At 36.7% G+C, this 20,720-nt stretch overlaps 1 pseudogene; it reads right to left on the bottom strand.

The window, feature by feature from the left end:
• LOC123949312 overlaps positions 1–20,659 on the bottom strand; it is a 56,852-nt pseudogene extending 36,193 nt beyond the window's left edge.
• Between the last annotated feature and the right edge of the window lie 61 nt (positions 20,660–20,720).

Genomic DNA, 20,720 nt, shown 5'->3' with positions numbered 1-20,720 from the left:
GATTAAATGAGTTAATCCACGTGCAGTCCCCAACAGAATGCTTGGCACATAGCAAGCAGTCAGCGTATCATACAACACTGTGATGGAATGTGCTACAAGGTGTTACTGGTGCAGCTTTAGACTACAGAATTGTAATATAGGTCTGTGGCTTTAACTCCTTGGAGAACTGTAACTAGCTTTTACAAGAGGAATTTATAACACCTGAAAGAGTTATAAATTTTAGTTAGAGATTAAACAAATTTGGCTGAATCTCAAATGAAATGAGTATGTTAATTTTCTGTCCAGTGCTTGGCAAATGTTAGTCAGGTAAATTTTAGTTTTACCACAATTTTTCTCTCATTTTTTCCCAGTATTTTCACCCAAGAAGCCCAGGTATTTGCAAAATACCTAATCCCTAAGAATAAAAACACATTTTAGAAAGGCTAACTAAAATTTTCTTGGGAAATAACTGGAGTTTACATAAATAAAATACTGGTTTATGAACTAACAGCAGAGTTAGTTTCACCTCTTTTTCATTCTGCCAGAATCATCAGAACCAATGTCTCCCCCCCCCACATAAAGCCTTTCTTTTTTTTTTATTTTAAGTAAAATAAATTTAAAAAATTCAGTGTTCCAAGATTTGTTGTTTATGCAGCATACGCAGTGCTTCATGCAATATGTGCCCTCTTAATACCCACCACAAGGCTCACCCATGGAATCTCCACACTGTTTTCCAAAGTGGCAGACACATGAAAAAAAATGTTCATCAGCATTAGCCACCAGGGTTATTCAAATCAAAACCATATTGAGATACCACCTTACACCAATTAGAATGGCCAAAATTAACAAGACAATGAACAACAAGTGTTGGAGAGGATGTGGAGAAAAAGGAATCCTCTTACAATGTTAGTGGGAATGCAAGTTGGTGCAGCCACTTTGGAAAACAATGTAGAGATTCCTTAAGAAATTAAAAGAGAAACCTTTCTTTTTAAAGCTGATTTTATTTAAATACAATTAATTAACATAGAGTGTATCATTAGTTTCAGATGTAGAGTTCAATTATTCATCAATTGCATATAACACCCAGTATTCATTACATCACATGTCCTCCTTAATACCCATCACCCAGTTACCCCATTCTCCTCCCCTCCCCTCCAGCAACCATGAGTTTGTTTCCTACAGTTAAGAGTCTCTTATGGTTTATATCCCTCTCTCATTCTATTTCTGCCCCCTCCCAAATGATCCTGTTTTGTCCCTTAAATTCTGCATATGAGTGAAACCATAGGATGTCTTTCTCTGATTAACTTGTTTAGCAAAATGTCCTCTAGTTCTACCCACATTGTTGCAAATGACAAGATTTCATTCTTTTTGGTAGCCGAGTAGTATTCTATTGTGTGTGTGTGTGTGTGTGTGTGTGTGTGTGTGCGTATTCTCACATCTTTATCCAATCATCTCTTGATGGACATCAGGGAACTTTCCACATTTTGGCTATTGTGGACATTGCTGCTATAAACATTGGGTAAGCCTTTCTTTTTTAACTCAGAATTTGAGACAAACTTCCTACATGATTACTCTATTATTATTATTACTCTATTAGGATTGCACCTGCTTTGGAAAACAGTGTGGAGATTCCTTAAGAAATTAAAAATAGAGATACTCTATGACCCTGCAAATGCACTACTGGGTATTTACCCCAAAGATACAGATGTAGTAAAAAGAAGGGCCATAGGTACCCCAATGTTCATAGCAGCAATGGCCACAGTTACCAAACTGTGGAAAGAGCCAAGATACCCTTCAACAGACCAATGGATAAGGATGTGGTCCATATATACAATGGAATATTATGCCTCCATCAGAAAAGATGAATGTTCAACTTTTGTATCAACATGGACAGGACTGAAGGAGATTATGCTGAGTGAAATAAGTCAAGCAGAGAGAATCAATTATCATACATTTTCATTTACTTGTGGAGCATAAGGATTAACATGGAGGACATTAGGAGAAGGAAAGGAAAAGTAAATTGGGGGAAATCAGAGGGGAAGATGAAGCATGAGAGAATGTGGACTCTGAGATACAAACTGAGGGTTTTGGAGGGGAGAGGGGTAAGAGGATGGGTGATCCTGGTGGTGGGTATTAAGGAGGACACATATTTCATGGAGCACTGGGTGTGGTGCATAAACAATGAATCTTGGAACACTGAAAAAATAAAATTAAATTAAAAAGAGAAAAAAAAGAAGAGAGGGGGACAAGCAATGAGAGACTCTTATCTATGGGAAACAAACTGAGGGTTGCTGAAGGGGAGGTGGATGGCAGATGGGAATGATGATCGTTAAGGTGGGCATGTGATGTGATGAGCATTGGGTGTTATATGCAACTGATAAACTGCTGAACATACATTTGAAACTTAAAAAAAAGTTCCAACTGAGCTGGATAGTTTTGTTTCTAGCTAGGAGAATATGGAAATGGCTCCATAAAAAGGCTAAAATTAAGAATTTTATTTGCCAATAGGTTTATGTTGACCAAAGCTTGGTGATTGAGCATGCCTCTCTTATTTTAATTTTTTTTTTTGGCCCTCTGTAAATCCTGGATTTACAGCTATCTCTTTCTCTGTTTCTTTTACTATGAAGAACTGTTCTAGAACTGTTCTAGAATGATCAGAGATAGAGATAGATCAGAGAAGAACTGTTCTAGAACTGTTCTAGAATGATCAGAGATAGATCAAATCTCTATCCTTAGCATCCCCTACTGAGCAAATTTTGACTTGTGTCCCTTGATGTCCCATCCAAAACAGGGCACTGAAGTTCTTCCCTTCCTCACCCCCAAAGCAAGACAGTCAGTTTCATGCTCTTCTCTCCTAAACCTCCTGAAGGAACAAGGATTTGACTTTTAGCAAGCTGCATTAAACTTGGTTTCACCCACTCTGTGTTCTGTGAGTGACCTGGGTTTGACCTCTGCCATTCTTTACCTGATACTTTTGTGTTTCTATGAGTGCCACTACTGTTCTCCATTCCTTCTCTTTTCAGAAGTGAGTGCACCTCTTCTGTACTCTGCTCACTGAGAGGGGGCTGAATCCTATGATTTCACTCCTTTTCTTTTACTGCTAATGAATAATACCTGGCTTTGACCTTGATGCTGGGGGTACACCTTTCTGTTTGTTACCATTGTTAGACTTGTCATAGTTGGTCCTGAATTTCTGTATCCAACTCTAAAAACATAATATTTTTTTGCTGCAGTTTTGTCTAGTCTTTGCATGGACTCACAGTGAAGGTAATTAAAGGGAATTATAACCTTTGCTTGAGTCTCTAAATGAGCACTCAAGGGACTTAAGTGTTTAACACTTTTAGCTACAGTTCTAGAAAATTTTCTTTTATCTGTCTTAACTTCCCCCTCTACCCCATATCCTGTAGCTGGTCTAGAGCCTTTCTGTGCTTTCAAAAATATACAAATATGCTGTTTTTGTTTATTTTTGGAGAATAGTAATAACTTGCCTATTTACTTATTTTTTTTATTGTGTTACTATAGTCACCATAAAATAAATCATTAGTTTTTGATGCAGTATTCCAGAATTCATTGTTTAAGTACAACAGCCAACACTCCATGCAATATGTGCCCTCTTTAATACCCACCACCAGGCTCATCCATCCCCTCAGCGCCCTCCCCTCTAAAACACTCAGTTTGTTTCTCAGAGTCCACAGTCTCCCCTCTTTGTCTCCTTCTCCAATTTCCCCCAATTCACCTTTCCTTTCCTTCTCCTAATGTCTTCCATGTTATTCTTTATGTTCCACAAGTAAGTGAAACCATATGATAATTGATTTTCTCTGCTTGGCTTATTTCACTCAGCATAATCTCCAGTCCCATCCATGCTGATGCAAAACTTGGATATTTATCCTTTCTGATGGCTGAGTAATATTCCATTGTATATATGGACCACATCTTCTTTATCCATTCGTCTGTTGAAGAGCATCTCAGCTCTTCCCACAGTTTGGTTATTGTGGGTACTGCTGCTATGAACATTGGGGTACATATGGCCTTTCTTTTTTTACTACATCTGTATCTTTGGGGTAAATACACAATAGTGCAATTACCAGGTCATAGGGTAGCTTTATTTTTACTTATTAAGGACACACTTTATTATGAAATTTTCAAGCAGTAAAGAAAAACTGTAAAGAAGAAATTAATATATTACTTCAAATCCCATTGCATAGAAATAACTAGTGTTATCAATCTTGATATATTTCTTTGCTTCTATATAAATGGATACATTGATGAATAGACAAGTAGACATATGTAGGCAGGTAAAGAAAAAATGGGATGTTATATTTCACACTATTTAAAGTTATCAAATTTAATTTTATATAAATTTCAAGAAGAAAAAGAAGATGAGGTGAAGATGAAGTAATTTCTGGCTTTCAGATAAGTATTTCTTTACCACTAGGAATATTAATTTTTTGAATAATATTCTACTGTTAAAAATAATTATGAAAAACATTGAGATGTGGTAACCTATGTTTTTAAAAACTAAATGTTTCAAGTTTTGACTGTATGAATTGGCTTAATTGTGAGCAATTTTCTACTTCCTGTCACCTGACTCTTTCCACCCTCTTATTCTTTCTAATGAAAGAATGAGGTAATGTTGTCTACAAATTCAGATAACAACATGTGTGTGTATATACACATCTATGTTATTAAGTTATATATGCTGTTATATAAATTGATAGACAACATCATTTTATTATTTATATTTTATATATAATTACATTATGTGTTAAGATTTTTAAAAATTTACATTCAGTTGGAAAATATAATTCCTATAACTGTTATTCTTTTATTACATTGTCTTCATTTCTGACTTCTTTTAGGGTTCATATTTTAGTTTCCTGTTTGAATGATAGCTTCACAGATGCCGTATTCTCTGAGTTCTGTGACATTTGAAATGAGCTGCCACTTGAAGGACCCTGCAAAGACACAGCATTCTTTTTAGAAATTTTTTTTTTTACATTTCAATTTTGTAATTTAATTTTTATTTGAAATTTTCTTTTTTTATTACTTATTATTTTTTATTATGTTATGTTAGTCACCATAGACTACATAATTAGTTTTTGATGTAGTGTTCCAAGATTCATTGTTTATGTATATCACCCAGTGCTCCATGCAATATGTGCCCTCCTTAATACCCACCACCAGGCCCCCCCTTCCCCCAGTCCCCATTCCCTCTAAAATCTTCAGTTTGTTTTTTGAGAGCCCACAGTCTCTCATGGTTCATCTCCCCATCTGTTTTTCCCTCCATTTTCCCCTTCCTTTTCCTAATATCCTCCATGCTATTCCTTATGTTCCACAAATAAGTGAAACCATATGATAATTGACTTTCTCTGCTAGACTTATTTCACTAAACATAATTTCCTCCAGTCCCACCCATGTGGATGCAAAAGTTGAGTATTCATCATTTCTTTCCCTTAAGATCAGGACCATGATAAGGATGCCCACTGTCAGCACTAATGTTCAACACAGTCCTAGAAGTCCTAGCATCAGCAATCAGAAAACAAAAAGAGATAAAAGGTATTCAAATTGGCAAAGAAGAAGTAAAGCTCTCTCTCTTCACAGGTGACATGATACTTTATGTGGAAAACCCAAAAGACTCCACCCCCAAATTAGTAGAACTGAGGACTAGAAGAATAAACACTGTTAAAATGCTTATTTTGCCCAGAACGATCTACACTTTCAATGCAATCCCTATCAAAATACCATTGACATTTTTCACAGAGCTGGAACAAACAGTCCATGGAGTGAGAAAAGACCCTAGATAGCCAGGGGAATGTTGAAAAAAGAAAACCAAAACTGGGAGCATCACAATGCCTGACTTCAAGCTATATTACAAAGCTGTGATCATCAAGACAGCATGATACTGTTTCATTTCCTTTATATTATAAAAGCAATATTGAGGTTCTTTTTTTTTTAAAAGATTATTTATTTATTTATTTGACAAACAGAGATTACAAGTAGGCAAGAGAGGCAGTCAGGGAGAGAGAGGAGGAAGCAGGCTCTCCGTGGAGCAGAGAGCTGGATGCGGGGCTTGATCCTAGGACCCTGGGATCATGACCTGAGCCGAAAGTAGAGGATTTAACCCACTGAGTCACCCAGGTGCCCCAATATTGAGGTTCTTTAAAGGGAAATTAAATAGCATGCAATAATTTATTTTTAAAATATGATGTATAAATTCACATTTATGGGTTCTTTAGGGCAAAATTTGTGGGCAGATGTGCACTTAAATCTTAATTTTTAAAAATTTTTATTTATTTTTTAAATTTCTTTTTAGTGTTCCAGAATTCATCACTTAATCATTAACTTTTTTCATTTGTCATTATATTTTTCTTAATGACCTTTGCATTTTCATTATTGACCATTTCTTTCAGTTACAAGAGGACTATCAAGATAACTATTAGCTGACATAAAACTGTCACTGAAAAAAGATATGTTAAGCATATAGTATATACAATGTGGATACTGAAAACAGATTGATGAACATCCTTTTCTGCACATATGGTTTTTATTTACTATATTCTGCTAAGTTTATCTGAATGCTTTCTCAGGTACAAAGCTAGAAATAACATGAAGTATAATCATATTGTACATCCCAGAGAGGTCTTGTTATGTTAGTATTTTAAGAATAACCTATCATATTTTACACAGCTATCCAGCAAACAGTAATACCTTCTGTCATAATAACACTTCCTTTGCTTCGTTATCTTGAAGATCTGCTGTCCATATTAACATTTTTATCTTCCAAACATTGATGGAAAATCATAATATCATTCACATTATTTGGATCCAAGGGTCTTATCAGTTATTAAGAACACCATAAGTCTCTGTACAAGAAAATGTTTTTTGGTAAGCAATTCTTTTTTTTAAAAAGATTTTATTTATTTATTTGACAGAGAGAAAGAGATCACAAGTAGGCAGAGAAGCAGGCAGAGAGAGGGGAAAGCAGGCTCCCTGCTGAGCAGAGAGCCAGATGTGGGGCTTGATCCCAGGACCCAGGGATCATGACCTGAGCCAAAGGCAGAGGTTTTAACCCACTGAGCCACCCAGGCACCCCTTGGTAAGTAATTTTATCAGAATTCTCTTTCAGAATATTTTCAACATGCCTATTGTCTCACACACAACCTACAAATATCCTCACTTGGTCATGCTTATATCCTCCCATTTATTAAATATCAGCAACTGTATCATTCCCTTAAAATGAAAATTCTGAAGTCGAAATGAATTTAATGACCATTTAATGAATTTAATAATAATTAAATGAAAAGTGAAAATAGCATGGCTATTACTATTAATGAAACTAGTTAAATTTTATCTTATTGTTTTATTGACATAACATTAACAGAGCTGTTGTTTTCCATTGAATTCAAAGCATTCTCACAAATGTCAAGTAACTTATTTCTGCAGTCAGAAATTTTTATTTTGCAAACCATTTGAGTGAATCCCAGAAAGGAATTACTTTTAGTTTGCCTTGGATAGTCTTCTAATGCTTCTGTTGTTGTCAAGTAACCATCTGAGGATTATTGTTCCAATTCTTCAACAGGATAATGTGACATCTATGGACCTGCAATTCTAACAACAATGCATAGTTCATATAAACTCAGGTGCAGCATCATGGATTTATCAAGGTCCATTCCATATTTCATAGATCAACTCTAGTATAAACTGATATCTTGAATACATGTGAACCAGTTGTCACCTAGAAGAAGCTATTATTGTCCTACTAGGTATTACCTAATCTCGAAGGAGATGATGAGGCAAGGATTTCAACAGAAAATCAAGATCAGAACAGAAGTTCCATTTCTGCAAAATAAATTACAAGACTTGCAGCAAATTGGTTGGGAAGTCTCATGTTGAATATTTTGTATTAATCTGACTCTGGGTATTTTTGGTTGGGGTTGAATTTTATCTGAGGATATATGTATTCTGGCCTTGCTAGCAGAAAAGAATAAAAGTGTACAGCATGATACTGGCAAAAAACCCCCAAAACGAAAACCAAAAAACAGACACACAGATCAATGGAATAGGATGGAGACCCCAGAAATGGACCCTCAACTCTATGGTCAATGAATCTTCCACAAAGAAGAAAAGAACGTCCAATGGAAAAAAAAATAGTCTCTTCAATAAATGGTGTTGGGAAAACTGGACAGACACATGTGGAAGAGTGAAACCGGACCATTCTCTTACACAATATAAAAAGATAAACTCAAAATGGCTGAAAGACCTCAGTGTGAGAAAGGAATCCATCAAAATCCTAGATTTTGTCTTTTGATTGGAGCATTTAGCCCATTTACTTTCAGAGTAACTTTTGAAAGATATGAATTTAGTGCCATTATATTACTTGTGAAGTCCCCATTTCTGTAGATTGTCTCTGTTTCTCTCTGATCTATGCTACATTTTGTCTTTCCTCACTTGTGGGATTCCCTTTAATATTTCTTGTAGGGCTGGTTTAGTGGCCACATATTCTGTTTGTGATTGTCCTGGAAGCTCTTCATCTCTCCTTCCATTCTGAATGACAACATTGCTGGACAAAGTATTCTTGGCTGCATGTTTTTCTCATTTAGTACCCTGAATATATCATGCCAGCCATTTCTGGCCTGACAGTCTGTTTGGATAGATCAGCTGCTGGTCTTATGTTTCTAATCCTGTAAGTTAAGACTCTCTTGTCTCAGCTGTTTTCATGATTGTTTCTTTATCTCTAAAATTTGCAAGGTACACTATTTCATGTCACAGTGTTGACCTGTTTTTATTGATTTTAAGATAGATTTTCATCTATCTCTTGGATTTTATGCCTGTTTCCTTCCCCAGATTAGGGAAGTTGTCAGCTATGATTTGCTCAAATATGCCCTCTGTCTGTCTCTCTCTTCTTCCTTGGGGACCCTAATAATTCTAATATTGTTTTGCTTTATGGTATTGCTGATTTCTCATATCCTCCCCTCATGGTCCATTATTGGTTTCCTCTCTTTTCTTCAGCTTCCTTCCTTTCCATCAACTTGTCTTTTATGTCACTTACTCTCTCTTCTGTCTCATTTACACTAGGTGTTAGAGCATCCAATTTATACTGCATCTCAGTTAAAGCATTTTTAATTTTGACTTGATTCAATTTTATTTCTACACTATGATGCTTTCTAGTGTCTTTTATGCCATTTTCAAGCCCAGCTAATAACTTTGTAACCATTATCCTGAATTCTAACTCTGACATTTTGCTCATATCCATATCAATTATATGTGTATCAGAGAGTATTACCCATGGTTCTTTATTTTGTTGTGAATTTCTCCTTCTAGACATTTTGCCTAGAAAAGAAAAGATGGACAAGAGAGTTGTGGAGCACTGGGTGTGGTGCATAAATGATGAATCTTGGAACACTGAAAAATAAAATAAAATAAAATAAAATAAAATAAAATAAAATAATCAACCACAGCCCAAGCAAAATACACAAGAGATAAATCTGAAGAGGTGAGAAATGAATAGGGAAAAGAAAAAAAAAAAAAAAAAGAGAGAGAGAGAGAGAGCATTGAGAGAGACTATAATCTCCCAGGTTGTCAGAACAGGGTGATCCATTTGGTCCTTGCTGCATTTTGATTTGCTTGTGAGATGATGCTAAATCGCAAAATTGTAAGGAAAGCAAAAAAAAAAATTATATATATATATATATATATATATATATATATATATATATATATGAAATTGAATACAGTAAAAGGAAACAAAAAATGAAGAATATATCTATAAAATATAAATGTAGAAAATAAAAGTTAAAAAAATACTTAGAGGGTGGCTCAGTTGGTTAAGTGTCTGCCTTCAGCTCAGGTCATGATATCAGGGTCCTGGGATCAAGTCCTGCACCAGGCTCCGTGCTCAGCATGGGAATCTTCTTCTCCCTCTGCCCCTGCTTGTGCTTTCTCTCTCACTCACTCACTCACTCTCTTTCTCAATTAAATAAATAAACTCTTTTTTTAAAAAAGACTTAAAAACAAAGAATTGATAAAATAAGAAACTAATTAAAGAGGAAAAAAGAAAAAAGAAAAGGAAAATTTTAAACTGAAAGATAAATGAATCATGACAAAAACCCCCTCAAATTCTACTTTCTAATAGAAGAATACTATTTTCTCCTAGTGCTGGAGTTTTGCAGTCCTGTTTGCTTTGTAAACTTGGTGTTTACCTGTTCTTCCAGCTGGTCTTCTGGTGGAGGGGGCTGCTGTGTTGATTCTCAGGTGTCTTTGCCTGGATGGAGTTGCTCTGTCCCTTGCCAGGGGCCTGAGGTCAGTGTAAACTTCTTCTGGTTGCTCTATGTGCTTTTTGTTCCCTGAATGCTTTCCAGGCCTCTTTAGAAGATGAAAATAAAAATGGCTGTGTCTTGATCTTCAGCCCCAGAACTGAAAGAGCGTGGTCCCCTTTCATCATTAAACTCTCAGGGATAAGTGGTCTTCACATTTGTATGTGACAAGTTCTGCAGTCTCCTGCCCACACCAGTCCTCCTGGGGGATGGCAGAGGGCCACCCCATTTTTGTCCTTTGCAGGGCCCCCGCACAGAGAGCTGTGACCCGATCTTGGGTGCTCCCAACCTTCCCTTCTTGGAGGAAGTTGGAGGTCACCACTTTTTCTGTCATTTGCAGGCCCGCCTCAAGGGAGAGCAACCACCCCACTGTGGTTTTGGAGTTTGTGGTAAACCAAGCTGAGAACCCCCTCCTAACTTCAATGATCCTAACCAGTGTCCCTTCTCTAATGCTTGGGAACTCTGCTGGCTCAGACACCCCCATTCTTTCTGTGACCCTGAGGATCCTGAGACCGCACTGTCCAACCTAGGATTCTGCTCCACTTCACCACCTGAGCAATTTCCAGGCAGGGATATTTCTTACTGGTACAGATTTCTAAAGGTTCCAATTTTGCGCTCCAAGGCTATATCACTTTCCTGTAGCTGGCTTCTGGAGATTACTCCCTCTGCCATTTATATTCTGATATATCCTCTCAGATTCACTTCTCCACACCTCCTACCCTGCAAAATGTGGTCACTTTTCTATTTGTAGAATTCCACCAATTCTTTTCTTACAACACAGGTTGAATTCATAGGTGTTCAAAATGATTTAATAGTTATCTAGCTAAGTTCGTGGGAGCAGATGAAATGAGATCCACTATTCTTCCCCCATCTTGCCTCCCTTGAGCACTGGATATTATATGTAAGTGTGAATCACTAAATTCTTCTCAACACTATATGTTAACTAAAAAGAATTTAAATAAACACTTAAACAAACAAATAAAAAAGAAGTTAGAGATAAAACACGTCTTAGTTTGGTTTACAAGTATCCCTTTTAAGTGTTCCTATGTTTCCAGAACCATCTTATGCCATATTCCTCATATTCATCTCATATCTTAGATTTTCTGAACCACTGTCAGTTCCTTGAGTTCATCTTTTTTTTTAAAATCTTTGAGATTTTGCACAAGATGGCAAATCCTCCTAGAATACTGTCCTACTTAAGTCAATTTGGCATTTTTCTAGCCATTTGTATATTTGTATAAATTCAGTATACACTTCTCCTAGATTCAGTAGCTTTATCTAAACCAGCTCTTCCTTACCACTACACACAGTTACCTAGCACCTTATATATTCTACCCATTGCACATTAATAATTTCTTTTCTATACTACTTGTCCCACTATTTTATCTTTCCTCTGTGGTCAATGAGCTCTCTAAAGACACTTAGAGCTGTCTGTTTTTAACCATTCTTATAACTCTAGGATCTAGTTTGGAGTCTGGCAATTAGATAATTAATTGGATCTTTTTAGTGAAAGAATGAAGTAAAGTTTATCCAGAACCAGACAACAACTATATTGTCTGGATTCTGATCAGTTTAATCCTTATTCTCTGCTTTCTGTTTGATAATATGTGGCAATGTTTTGGGTACATGAGGAGTGCTTTCTCACATACTGATAAGTCTTGTCCAGCCCTTTCTCAGATGAAAGGTTGGGAGAGGTCTTAGAAGAGTAGAAATAAATCTTTGGGAGAGAAGAGCAATAAAAACTAGTGGCATTATGACCCAATAAAGGGCTAGGGACCATTTTCATATATAGATAAAGTCTTTGTTAAATTATAAATCACAATCATATTACCATAATCCGAGTCAGTTTTTTTTTTTTAGATTTTATTTATTTATTTTACAGACAGAGATCACAAGTAGACAGAGAGGCAGGCAGAGAGAGAAGGGGGAAGCAGGCTCTCCTCTGAGCAGAGAACCCGCTGCAGGGCTTGGTCCCAGGACCCTGGGATCATGACCTGAGCCAAAGGCAGAGGCTTTACCCACTGAGCCACCCAGGCATCCCCTGAGTCACTTTGATAATAGAGGATGGGGTAGTAATTTACTTGTTTCCTTTTCATGTCCTCTAGTCCCTCACATTTTCAGAGCTTAGCAAGAAGCGGTCATCTTGGTGGTATGACTTCCAGAAAATGCTCTTGTTTAGACCCATAAATCATGCCATTAAGCAATGATTAATATTGTATTTCCTTTTATAAAATTTAAAATCAATTTAATTAACATATTGTGTACTTTTAGTTCAGACATAGAGTTTAATGATTCATCATCAATTGCATATAACAACCAGTGCTCAGTACATCAAGTGCCCTGCTTAATGCCCATCACCCAATTAACTAATCCCCCTACTCAGCTTCCCTCCAGCAACCCTCAGTTTCTTTCCTATAGTTAAGAGTCTCTTATGGTTTGTCTTCCTCTCTGTTTTTAATCTTATTTTTTCCTTCCCTTACCATATGTGCATCTGTTTTGTTTCACATGAGTGAAATCATATATTTGTCTTTCTCTGACTGACTTATTTCACTTAGCATAATACCCTCTAATTCCATCCACACCATTGCAAATGGCAATGTTTCATTCTCTTTGAAGGCTGAGTAATATTCCATTGTATATATGTATATATCACAGCTTCTTTATCCATTTGGGATGTAGACATTTGGGCTTTTTCCATAGCTTGGCCATTTTTGACATTGCTGCTGTAAACATTGGGGTGCATGTGCCCCTTTCAGTCACTATGCTTGTATCCTTTAGATAAATACCTAGTAGTGCAATTGCTGGGTCATAGGGCAGCTCTATTTTTATTTTTTTGAGGAACCTCTATACTGTTTTTCAGAGTGAATGCACCAGCTTGCATTCCCACCAATAGCATAAGACTGTTTCCCTTTCTTTGCATCTGCACCAACATGTGTAACTTCCTGATTTGTTAATTTTAGCCATTCTGACTGGTGGGAGGTGGTATCTCATTGTGGTTTTCATGTGTACTTCCCTGATGCTGACTGATGTTGAACATTTTCTCATGTAGCTATTGGCCATTTGTATGTCTTTGGAGAAATGTCTGTTCCTGTCTTCTCCCATTTCTTGATTGGATTTCTTTGTTTTTTTTTTTTTTTGGATGTTGAGTTTGATAAATTCTTTATAGATTTTGGATACTAGCCCTTTATCTGATAATGTCATTGCAAAATTCTTCTACCGTTCTGTAGGTAACTTTCAGTTTTGTTGACTACTTCCTTGTTGTACAAAAGATTTTTATCCTGATGAAGTCCCAATAGTTCATTTTTGCCTTTGTCTAGCAAGAACATGTTGTGGCCAGGGTTGAAGAGATTACTGTCCGTTTTTCCTCTCCTTGGATGGATTCCCATCTCATATTGAGGCCCTTCTTCCATTTGAGTTTATCTTTGCATATGGTATAAGAGAACAGTCCCATTTCATTCTTCTGTATGTGGCTGTCCAATATCCCCAGCACCATTTATTGGGGAGACTGTCCTTTTCCACTGGATATTCTTTCCTGCTTGGCCAAAGATTAGTTGACCATCAAGTTGAGGGCCCATTTCTGGGTTCCCTATTCTGTTTCATTGATCTATGTGTCTGTTTTTGTGCCAGAACCATGCTGTCTTGATGATTAAAGCTTTGTAATATAGCTTGAAGGCAGACATTGTGATACCTCCTGCTTTGTTTGTTTGTTTGTTTTTCAACATTCCCCTAGGGATTCAGGGTCTTTTCTGGTTCCATACAGATTTTAGGATTGTTTGTTCCAGCTGTGTGAAAATGTAGATGGTGCTTTGAAAGGGATTGCATTGAATGTCTGGATTGTTTCAGGTAGCAAAGACAATTTAATAGTATTTGTTCTTCCAATCTGTTAGCATGGAATGTTCTTCCACTTCTTTGTGTATTCCCCAATTTCTCCCCTAAGTGTTCTATCGTTTTTGGAGTACAGATCATTTACCTCTTTGGTTAGGTTTATTCCTAGGTATCTTTTTTTTAAAATTTATTTATTTTTTTCAGCGTAACAGTATTCATTGTTTTTGCACAACACCCAGTGCTCCATGCAATACGTGCCCTCCCTATTACCCACCACCTGGTTCCCCCAACCTCCCACCCCTGCCCCTTCAAAACCCTCAGGTTGTTTTTCAGAGTCCATAGTCTCTTATGGTTCGCCTCCCCTTCCATTTTTTTTTTTTTACAAACATATAATGTATTTTTATCCCCAGGGGTACAGGTCTGTGAATCGCCAGGTTTACACACTATTCCTAGGTATCTTATGGTTTTTGGTGCAGTTGTAAAGGGGATTGATTCCTTTATTTCTCTTTCTTCTCCCTTATTGTTAGTGTATAGAAATGCAACTGATCTCTGTGCTTTGATTTTATATCCCACTTTGTTGAATTCCTGTATGAGTTCTAGCAATTTTGGGGTGGAGTCTTTCAAGTTTTTACATAGAGTGTCATGTTGTCTGTGAATAGGGGAAGTTTGACATCTTCTTTGCTGATTTCAGTCAATGCCTTTTATTTTTCTGTTATGTGATTGCTGAGGCTAGGACTTCCAGTACTATGTTGAAAACAGTGGTGGAAATGGACATCCCTGTCATGTTCCTGAACTTAGGGTGAAAGCTCTCATCTTTTTCCTATTGAGGATGATATTCACTGTGGGTTTTTGGATATGGCTTTTATGACATGGAGGTATATTTCCTCTATCCATACACAGTGGAGAGTTTTTGTCAAGAAAGGATGCTGTATTTCGTTAAATGCTTTTTCTTCGTCAATTGAGAGAATTATATGGTTCTTGTCCTTTCTTTAATTAATATGGTATATCATGTTGATTGATTTGTGGATGTTAAACCACCCTTATATTCCAGTAATAAATCATATCTGGTCATGGTGAATACTACATTTAATGTACTGTTGAATTCTATTAGCTAGTATCGTGGGGAGAATTTTGCATCCATGTTCATCAGGGCTTTGGACTGTAATTCTCTTTTTTGTTGCTGTCTTTCTCTGGTTTCAGGATCAAGATAATGTTGGTCTCATAGAAAGAGTTTGGAAGTTTTCCTTCCATTTCTATTTATTGATAAGTTTCAGAAAAATAAATATTAATTCTTCTTTAAATGATTGATAGAATTCTCCTGGGAAGCCATCCAGCCATGGACTCTTGTTTGTTGGGAGATTTATTATTACTAATTCTATTTTTTGCTGGTTATGGGTCTGTTTAGGTTTTCCATTTCTTCCTGTCTCAGTTTTGGTAGTTTATATATTTCTTGGAATGCATCCATTTCTTCCAAACTGCATATTTCATTGGCATAAAATTGCTCATAATATTCTCTTGTAATTGTTTGTATTTCTTTGATGTTGGTTGTGATTCTCCTCCTTCATTCATGATTTTATTTATTTGGGTCCTTTCTCTTTTCTTTTTCATAAGTCTGGCTAGGGGTTTATCGATCTTATTAATTCTATCATTGAACTGCTTCCTAGTTCCATTGACCTCTTCTACTATTCTTTGATTTCTATGTCATTGATTTTTGCTCTAATCGTAATTATTTTTCTTCTCCTGTTGGATTTAGGCTTTATTTGCTATTCTTTTTCCAACTCCTTTAGGTATAAGATTATGTTGTGTACTCGAGACTTCTCTAGTTTCTTTTTTTTAAAAAAATATTTTATTTATTTATTTGACAGACAGAAATCACAAGTAGGCAGAGAGGCAGGCAGAGAGAGAGGGGGAAGCAGGATCCCCACCAAGCAGAGAGCCCGACGTGGGGCTTGATCCCAGGACCTTGAGATCATGACCCAAGCTGAAGGCAGAGGCTTAACCCACTGAACCACCCATGCGCCTCACTTTTCTAGTTTCTTGAGAAAGGCCTGTATTGCTATATCCTTTCCTCTTAGGACCATCTTTGCTGTTTACCAAAGTTTCTGAATTGTCATTTTTTTGTTTTCATTTTTTCCCAGTATTTAAAAAAATTCTTCTTTTATTTCCTCATTAACCATTCATTCTTTTTTTTTTAAAGATTTTATTTATTTATTTGACAGATAGAGATCACAAGTAGGGAGAGAGGCAGGCAGAGAGAGAGAGAGGATGAAGCAGGCTCCCTGCCAAGCAGAGAGCCCAATGCGGGGCTTGATCCCAAGACCCTGGGATCATGACCTGAGCGAAAGGCAGAGGCTTTAACCCACTGAGCCACCCAGGCGCCCCAAACATTCATTCTTTAGTAGGGTGCTCTTTAACCTCCTTGTATTTGTGTTCCTTCTATATTTTCTCTTGTTATTCTGACCAAGTTTGGAGACACTGTGGTCTGAAAATATGCATGGTATAATCTCAGTCTTTTGTACCAGTTGAGACCTGATCTGATACTCCGTGTGTGATCTACTCTGGAGAATGTTCCATGTGCACCCTAGAGGAATGTGTATTCTATTACTGTAGAATGAAATGCTTTGAGTATGCCTCTGAAGTCCATGTGGCCCAGGGTCTCATTCAAAACCCTTGTTTCTTGTTGCTCTTCTGCTTGGATGACCTGTTCATTGCAGTGAAAGAGGTGTTAAAGTCCCCTACTTATATATTATTATCAATGAGTTTCTTTATGTTATTAATTGGGTTTATATATTTGCGTTTGCCATGTTGGGGGTAAAAATATTTTCAGTTGTTAAATCTTGTTGGATAGACCCTTTTATTAGGATTAGTGTCCTTCTTCATCTTTCATTCAAGTTTGCTTTAAGAATGGCTACTCCAACTTTCTTCTGATGTCCATTGGCATGGTAAATGGTTTTCTACTCCCTCAGTTTCAATCTGGAGAAGACTTTGGGTCTAAAATGAGTCTCTTAGAAAGAGCATATGGATGGGTCTTTTTTTTTTTTAATCCATTCTGATACCCTGTCTTTTGATTGGAGCATTTAATCCATTTACAGTCAGAGTAATTATTGAAAGATAGGAATTTTGTGTCATTGTATTACGTTAAAGTCATTTTTCCTGTAGATCGTCTTTCTTCCTTTCTGGTTTTGTCATTTTTCACTCTCTCTCCACTCAAAGGCTCCCTTTTAATATTTCTTGCAGGGCTGGTTTAGCGTTCACAAACTCCTTTAGTTTTTGTTTGTCTTGGTAACTCTTTTTCTCTCTTTCTATTCTGAATGAGAGTCTTCTTGGACTAAGTGTTCTTGGCTGCACATTTTCCCCCCTGTTTTGCACATTGAATATATCATACCAGTCCTTTCTGGCTTGCCATGTCTCTGTGGACAGGTTTACTATTGTGTCTACCCTTGTAGTTTAAGGACCTCTTGTCCTAAACTGCTTTCAGGATTTTTTTCTTTATCTTTAAAATTTGCAAACTGCACTCTATTATATGTTGACCTGTTTTTATTGATTTTGAGGGGGGTTCATGGTGTTTCCTGGACTTGAATGCTTGTTTCCTTCTCCAGATTAGGGAAGTTCTCAGCTATAATTTGTTCAAATAAATCTTGTTCTCCTCTTTCCCATTCCTCATTTTCTGGGACCTCTATTATCTAGGTGTTATTTTGCTTCATGGAATTGGCAAGTTCTCTAAATCTCCATTGGTGATCCCAGATTTTTCTTTCTTCATCTCAGCTTCCTTGTTTTCCATCTTTTTATTGTCTATATCATGGAATCACTCTTCTGCCTTGTTTATCCTTGTTTTTATAGCCTCCATTTGGGACTACATCTTAGTAACAGCATTTTTAATTTTAGCCTGACTAGATCTCGGTACTTTTATTTCTATGGTGAGGGATTCTCTAGTGTCTTCCATGCTTTTTCAAGGCAAGCTAGTATCTTTACAATAGTTGTATTGAATTCTAGCTCAGACATCTTTCTTATATCTGTATTAATTTAATCTGTAATAGTTATTACCACCTTCTGTTCTTTACTTGGGGTTAATTTCTCCATCTCACCAGCTTGTCCAGAATAGAATAATAGAAAGAAAGAGAAAAAAACAACAATAACAACAATGACCAAAAACAAAAACAAAACAAAACAAAAAAAAACAACAACAACCCAGAAATGAAAATAGAACAAAACAAGGAAAAAACAAACAAGAAACAAAGTAGAACAAAACAAAAAACTAGATTATCTGTGTTTTGGCCTGTTTGTTGAAAGAAACTGGATCCAAAAATAAGAAAGAATGAATCAGGGGGTTCTCACCAGACTTCTGTCTTTTGTTCTACCCCTGCCAGGAATATGGTTGCATGACTGTGCAGTGGTTTGCAGTTTATGGCAAAATAGAGCAGAAAGCCAACATCTAGACTCTCTGTTTTCAGTCTGCTTCCCACTTTTATGCCTGGGAACTCTGCTGTGCTCAGGAACCTTTATTCTTCCTGTGATCCTGGGGATCCTGAGACTATCATGTCCTACCTGGGATTCTGCCACACTTTGCTACCTGAGCACCTTTCAGCCAGGGATGTACCCCACTGTAGCAAAAAATCATAAAAGTTCTGATTCTGTGCTCTGCTTCTTATATGCTCCGTGATAGTCTTCTTAAGCAGACTCCATCTCCTCCACCATATCCTCAGATATATCACCCCAGATTCAAGTTTTCTACCTTCCAAAAAATGGTTGCTTTTCTATTTGTAGAATGCAGCCTTTCTTTTCTCAGATCTCCAATTGATTTCACAGGTGTTCAGAATTATTTGATAACTATCTAGCTGCATTTAAGGGGCTAGACAAACTTAGGGTGCCCTACTCCTCTGTCATCTTACATAAATCAATTAATTTCAGTTTAGTCTGATTTGTTCAAATAAAAGTGAAAGAGACACATCTTTTTAAAGTGCTTTTATAAAAATCAGAGTTAGAAGATTTTGATTCTAATTGCTATTTGGTATGGATTATTTTGGTGACAGACTCATCTGCAGAATTTGAACACTGACCTAGATATTCTCTAGTGTGCATTCTGGTCTGATATTATAGAGAAGGAAAACTTGGATATGATTCTCCTACAGTGATATTCCTTCTAAAGGTAGAATCCTGTAGACGTTTCTACTACTCTTCATTCATTTTTTCATTCACCTGCCAACATCATCACCTGTATGCATTTTCTTTCCAGGGTGGGGATTTTCTTTATTGTTTTTCCTTTGTCAAGATATTTCAGCATAAATACTTGCTTTCCGACTTTCATTGGAAAACAACTCTTAGTGTCTTTGGAAGAGGAACCTGTGGTTAGTAATTTCTGTTTACTAATCTTTGTTCGATTAGCCTAATAGCCACTTGGGTTTGGGTAATACTTATGTTGCTATTAATGATTGAGCTAAGCCTTCCTTCATCCTGAAAGTGACTGGATGGGACAGCGATTATGTTGTTTAAATTCTTACTTCATTGGACTCATTATTCCTTTTACAGGGTGTATAACTGCCTTTTGGTCATATAGTTTTCCAGATATAAGAAAAACATGTAATTTTGGCCATGGGGAAGTAAGTCTTCTGGGGTCTATGAGAAACAAGCATAAAAAAGACAAACTATGACATATGCTCAACTATTTATTTTGAAACTTTATGTAATTCAGTTTTTTGATTTTAATAATTCCAGATTAACATAGAAATCCATTAGAAGGATAGTAGAGGAAGAGGCACTGAGCCCTGATATTAACATATTTGGTTTGGCTTCCAGAACAGTGATTTTGTATTTTTGGCAAAGAAAAATGTGAAAATCTACAAAGATCCTAAATTTAACCTCTCAAAAGACAGTCCTTATTTGAACTCCAACTACCCAAAATATTGAGTTTACTAAATTTAGTTCCAAATGACATTGATTTTGCCCACTGACAATTTCCTAACCAAAGGTTTAAACCTACCCAAAGAAGAAATAAAACTATCACCAGAGGAAAGAAATACTGTAACCTATTTAAAGTAAAATGGTAAGAAAACTCTTTGCAGGTATAATGAGAAATATCTTGATCCAAAGTTATGTCTTAACTCAGGTTCCTACACTTCTAATTATTTTTCTATTGGTTTCTCACTCAGAATAATAATAATTTTGTGACTGAATAAATCCAAACATCTTTGAATTACCCCTTGAATGGCCTGATATTTCTGGGTTAATATTACTAACTGTTATATTGGATGACATAAATTGATCTTCAAACTCAACTATGTCTCTGGATTCCATATGGCTGGAATCAAGACTTCCACTACCATGCCGAGACTCTCCAAATCCTAACTCAGGCTGCCTATGATTTTCACTCTGTCGCTGAAGAGACCCTGATTGTCTAGAGGTATCGATAGAGTGTCCATGACTAGATCCTTGTCGCCTTCTACTACCAGTGTCTGAGTGTCCATGGCCAGACTCAGACTGCCCATGATTGTTTCTCTGCCCTCGATGAGACTCAGAGCCTCTAGAGGTGTCTTGTACACGGCCATGTTGGGTTCCTGAGCCAGATCCGAACTGACTCTGCGAATCTTCGGTGTGCCCTTCGCTGTC

This window comes from Meles meles, chromosome 1 (genome assembly GCF_922984935.1).
Source record: "Meles meles chromosome 1, mMelMel3.1 paternal haplotype, whole genome shotgun sequence".
In the NCBI taxonomy this organism is placed as follows: Eukaryota; Metazoa; Chordata; class Mammalia; order Carnivora; family Mustelidae; genus Meles; species Meles meles.
This window is presented reverse-complemented; position numbering and strand designations above follow the sequence as displayed.